Source organism: Octodon degus, unplaced genomic scaffold (genome assembly GCF_000260255.1).
Source record: "Octodon degus isolate 3935 unplaced genomic scaffold, OctDeg1.0 scaffold00163, whole genome shotgun sequence".
Taxonomy (NCBI): Eukaryota; Metazoa; Chordata; class Mammalia; order Rodentia; family Octodontidae; genus Octodon; species Octodon degus.
In genome coordinates this window covers 706,848-712,687 of record NW_004524739.1, presented here as the reverse complement: position 1 = coordinate 712,687, position 5,840 = coordinate 706,848, and the positions used below count along the sequence as shown (strand labels likewise).

Sequence of the window (5,840 nt, the reverse complement as noted above, 5' to 3'; positions counted from 1 at the left end):
TTTTTTTGTTCCAGGACTAGCACTCAGGACCTCTTGCTTGCCAGGCAGGCAGGCTCTGCACCACTGACCTATATCCCCGGTCCCCGTAGTTTCTTTTGCTAGTGACAACTTGATATCTTGGTATCTCAGCAGTCTGTCTTGAAGGAGAACTGGTATAAGTGAGTTTTGGAAAAGAAAAAAGACAGCTTTACTCCAGAGGGAAGAGGCATCGGGTTCTCTCCTATAGTTATGAGCAGGATTTGAAAGCAGCATAAATCCTTTTCAGCAATCAACAGCTACATCCTTAAGCTGCCCAGAAACTGTTGGTATCTACCTCTGTGTCATCTTCATAACCTCTTCTTGAATCTTCTGTCCAGATCCCAGCCTGGTACTGGCTACTCACAGACTGAGAAAACATTCCTTGGACTGTAGTGCCAGTGTAGCTTGCAATCCTGCTGTTAAATGGGATAATCCTTCTTCGTAGAAATGAAGTGTGGAAACATCTCCCTGTCCTTGTCCGTGTGCATCCACATCCCACAGTCTTCTCCATTGCAACCATCTAAGTCTGTACCCTCAGGACCTGCATGCAAGGCTGAATTCAGGCTCCAAACTGATTTATCACTAGGCACAAATCTAAATGCAGCAGTGGGTTCACTGTCATCATGACTAGCTTCCTCTTCTTCATCAGTGAGAGATTCTTTGGTTTCTTCACCAAATTTAGCACTCAACATAACATACAAATGCTTTCATGGATAGGCCTCTAGGTCCCAGGGCTCACATGTAAGCTAATGGTGGACTCTTCCAGTGAGTACCCGAATCCAAAGTCATCTAATGAAGACAGGTGGCTCTCAGTGATGTTGAATGCCAGTGCTGAGGCCTTTCCCTTTCAGCACAGCCTTGATGTCTGGCTGATGCTGGAGCCCCTCAGATGACCTGGTGGCAGAAAACTTTTGAGGCAGCTCACAGTAGCAACGAACACTGATAAACAGCTCCCTTGGAGGGAGCTGGGCCCAGCAATCCCCACTTGCTGCTACCTGCCCCCTGCATTTTTGAACTTCTATATGACCTACAAGGTGCAACATCTTTCATACAAATGCATTCTCACATATTCCTCAAAATAAAGACATGGAAAATCCTAACAGTCATTGTATCTATCTCTGGGCTATGTTAATAATTCTCAAATCCAATCACATTCTTATCTTACAATTCTATTACCAGAAAACTGAATTGTAAGCTTTCAATTTGCACAAAATACAGGAAGGGAAAGATAGAAAATTATCTGCATGTGTTTGTCTTTTTTATGCATTTAGTACAGGGTCTACAGGGTCTCACTATACAGATCCAAACTTGTAGTGATTCTCCTGTTTTCAGCCTCCCAAGTTCTAGGATTACAGGCATGTGCCACCACATCCAGTCTCAGTCACTGTCTCAGTGTGCCCAGGGGGCAGGGCCAGCACGGTATGTGGTGCCAGGGATCAAGCCCCAGACCCTGCGCTATGCCTAAGCAGGCACTTTAGTTCACTGAGCTGTCTGGCTGGCCCCCTACATATGTTTCTATTTACATGTGTATAATTATAATCACCATATCATTTATATAATTATAAACACATGTATGACAAGTAGAAGAAAATATTATTGATTTAACAGTCCTCATTTCTGTAACTGGTCACAGGCCACGGTTAATATTTATAGCTTTTGGGGGCCTGCCCCTTAGCTCAGTTCTTTAAGTGGCTGCTTCAACAAAGCAGTCAGGCTCAGGTTGCTGTGGTTCGATCCTCACAACTCAAGCCAGCCAAACCTGCCCTGAAGGCATTTGGAGAAAAAAAAAATTATAGCTTTGGTTTTCTACTCTTCACTCCACATTCCCTTTGCCCTCTGCCAGGACCTTAGCTGTTTAGTGTTCCTTAGCTGGTAGGTGATCCAAATCTTTTCTGAAGGACTTGAATATTCAGCGCACCGCTGTCCTTCAGAGCCACCTGAGTGGAACTGTAATGCATCAGCCATCCGATTTCATGTGGTGCCAGCATATGGTGCAGAGCCATCTGTGAACCAGGCTGCAGTCATAAGGAACTCCCCATGAAGAGGCAGTGCGGCAGGAGCTGGGGTCAAAGGAAAATTACCCACTCATGCAATTTATTCACATCCTCATCTTCCAGACCTGCTTGAGCCTCATTTCCTAGATACCATTTCTACCTGAGGATAAATTGCTGCTGTGATGCCCAGCCTCACTGCTCGGTAGGGGACATAAATGAGCTAAATCAAAATGAGAAGCTCAGGTCAATGGTTATTCAGTAGCCTGTGGGTAGGCACTCAACATCTACCAGGGCCCAGAAGCAAGTGAAATGAGCACAGGTACAGAAGAGAGTATGCATTTACTCTCAAATCCTAGAAGTCAGCACTGATCCAACTACTGGTGCTTGCTAGAAATTCCACACAACATCCTTACGTGACCCAAATATTTGAAAGGTCCACTTGAAGAACAGCTGGTACTACAGCCTGGACTTACAGAATTTTGAAGGTTTTTGGTTTTTGTTTGTTTGTTTACACAGGAGCTCACTGTGCATCCAGACTGGCCTTGAACTCATCATATAGCCTAAGATGACCTCAGATTCATAGCAATTTTCCTGCCTCAGCCTCCCAAGTGCTGGTACATGCCACCATATCCACTGTATTTTTCAGTGTTTAATAAGGTGCCTGAAATACTTGCTACTTCCAGTATGTCAGACCCATTTAACAAAATATCAATGTAGTGTTGTTGTGTTATATATAAGGTCAAGATTGTTACCCCATGGTGGATCCAACAGATAGATTCCTACCCCTAACCCTAGAAAGCACCTGTAGAAGGAGTCTCCAACATCCCAGAACCTAGTAACATCTCAACCTACTCTGGACCTGTCCTGGAAATCCAGGAACTATTCTTATTTTTAACTTCCTTCTTCTGATGTAAGACTTTATTCCTTGTTGTGAGACCATGAGCTTGGTTCACACATTATCAATATCCAGTACCTCCACAGGAGCTAGGGGTTCGATCCCCAGCCTGTGGTGCTGGCTCTGCCTCTGGGGCACACTGAAATGGTGACTGAGACTGGGCATGGTGGCACATGCCTATAATCCCAGCTCTTGGGAGGTTGAAAAACAGGAGGATCACTACAAGTCCAATCTGTGTAGTGAGACCCTGTAGATCCTGTACTAAATACATTTTTAAAAAGAATCCAGTACCTCACCACCACCAAAAAAATAATAAACAAGAAGTCCTTGGTGTGGTGGCACATGCCTGTGATCCTAGCCATTGTGAGGCTGAGGCAGGAGGATGGCCATGAGTTCAACCTGGGCTAAATAGTGAGTTCAAAGCCAGCCTGAGCTGCATAGGCTCTGCATAAGGCTCTTTTTTAAAAAACAAAAACAAAAAACTCATTGATGGTGACATTAACGTCTGTAACTCCCTTACTATACGAGTCAGCTAGAACAGCAGCCATTTCTATTCCCACAGTTCTGGAAGGCAGTAGTACAAGATCAAGTGCCCTCAGGGCTGATGTCCGGCAAGGCCTCTCTCTGGCTTGCTGATGGTTTCCTTCTCACTGTGTCCTCAGATGGCCTTCTCTTCAGAGCACACACGGGCCTAGTGTTTCTTCTTCTTGAAAGGCACGTGGTAGTATTGACACAGAAGAATAACGCGTGGCAAAATTGACCAGGGAAGTAGGCATTACCTGTTAATTACAAAATCCCAGGACACATGCAAAGAACAGTTCCCAAAGCCTGGCGGGTAGACTTCTCCTGAGAATTGGAGCAGGTTTTCAATAAGATGGCCCCGACCTGATGTCAGCCTGAGGCATGGGAACGCAGCACCGTCTCTCAGGATCTGGATGTAGAAGTTCTCACAGATTTCCTTGAGATTTGGACAGAATAAAAGGATACAGATGCCAAGAAGAGCTAGGTTGGGACTGGTGAGATAGCTCAGTAGACTAACGCACCTGCTTAGGCAAGCTTAAGCAAGCACAGGGACCGTGGTTCGAACCCCAGCACCATATTCTGGCCAGCCCTGCCCTCAGGGGAAGTTGAATGGGCCAGTCTGGGCATAGTGGTGCACTCACACCAATAGTCCCAGCGCCGGGGAGGCTGAAAGCAGGAGGAGCACCACGAGTCCGAGCTGTGTAGTGAGGCCCCATAACAACCAAATATATTTTTTTAAAAAAGAAGAGCTAGGTAGCCTGGTCTTCCTAATGATAGCCAGCCCTGCATCTTCTAGGATGTACTTTTAAAAAATCTTGCTTTTTTCCTCTTTCACATGCCCCAATCTTGCTCTACAGAGTCACTTTCTCTCTCATTCTTCACTTCTCCTTTTTCAAATAAATTCTGCCTCTGGTTTTTGCTCAATTTATTCAATTCTTTGTTTGAGGTGAGAAGAACCTGGAATCTAACTCCAGAAGGAGAGGAGAGCATCCCAAAATTCGGTAACATTTATTCAGCAAGCCACTTTCAGAAGGAGCTGCCCAATCATGCTGTTATATTAGAGTGCCATTCTTATGATTTTTCTTTCTTTCTTTCTTTCTTTCTTTCTTTCTTTCTTTCTTTCTTTCTTTCTTTTTTCTTTCTCTCTCTCTCTCTCTCTCTCTCTCTCTCTCTCTCTCTCTCTCTCTCTCTTTTTTTTTTTTTTTCTTTCTTTCAATACTGTGGAGTGCATCCAAGGCCATCATCATATCAAACTATATTCTCAGCGCTTTTTTTTTTTTTTTCATTTTGAAACAATCTCACTGTCATTAAATTGTTCAGTAAGTTGTTAAGGTTAGGTTTAAACTTGTGATCCTCTTGTCTCAGGCTCCCAGAATGCTGGGGTTATAGTTGGGCAACACCACACTCTTCTCTCTTTAACCTTAGTTATCTCCTTTTGAGCCCTATTTTCAACTATAGATTGTTTTGTTTTGTTTTGTTTTTTGCGGAACTGGGGATTGAACTCAGGCCCTTGCACTTTGCCAGACAAGCACTTATTCTACTGAGCCATCTTCCTGGCCCCCCAACTATAGATTGAAGGTCACTACAAGTCCGAGCTGTGTAGAGAGACCCCGTACCAAATACATAAAAACAAAATAAATATAGATTGAAGAGTTTGGGCTTCAACATATGAATTTGGGGGCAGGGAACAATTTGGTCCATAATACATGGTATACAGTTTACTTCTGGTTTGCTATTTTCATAGAGAGGAAGTTCCACAGGCATACTTGGCTATTCCTACCATGTGGTGTTTACTCTTGGTCAGAGAGACAAGTGACCCATGTTAGTTGCTAAATAGAGTCATGTGTTTATTTACTTATTTGGTCCAGGGTCTCACTACACAGCTCAGACTCGTAGAGATCCTCCTGCCTCAGCCTCCCCAGCCCTGGGATTATACTTTTTTTTTTTTTTTTGCAGAACCCGGGATTCAACTCAGGCCCTTGCGCTTGCCAGGGAAGCTCTTATTCTATTGAGCTATCCCCCAGCCCCAGCCCTGGGATTATAGATGTGCACCACCACACCTGGTTTCTGTGGCTGGTGGGACATGCCAGGGGGTCCTGGCCCAGTTCTGGGCCAGCACTGCTCTACTGGGGGTCAAACTAGGGTCCTTGAGCTTGCCAGGCAGGCACTTAGACCCCTGAGCTATCTCCCAGCCTGTGCATTTCTTAATGATAGGGAAAATTCTGAGATACTTATCAGTGGGTATTTTTGCCATTATGTGAACCTCACAGAAACCTAAATGGAATAAGCTAATACCATGCAATGCAAAACCTGGCAGTATGCAATTGGACCGAATGCTGTAAGCAAATGTAACACAATGGCTAACCATAGAACTAACTGTAGCTAACCATACAATAGTAAAAATAGTATAG

At 44.4% G+C, this 5,840-nt stretch overlaps 2 pseudogenes; one reads left to right on the top strand and one right to left on the bottom strand.

The window, feature by feature from the left end:
* Nucleotides 1-261: 261 nt before the first annotated feature.
* On the bottom strand, nucleotides 262-2,769 carry LOC111813075 (annotated as a pseudogene).
* Nucleotides 2,770-5,747: 2,978 nt separating this feature from the next.
* LOC101566905 overlaps nucleotides 5,748-5,840 on the top strand; it is a 5,642-nt pseudogene continuing 5,549 nt past the window's right edge.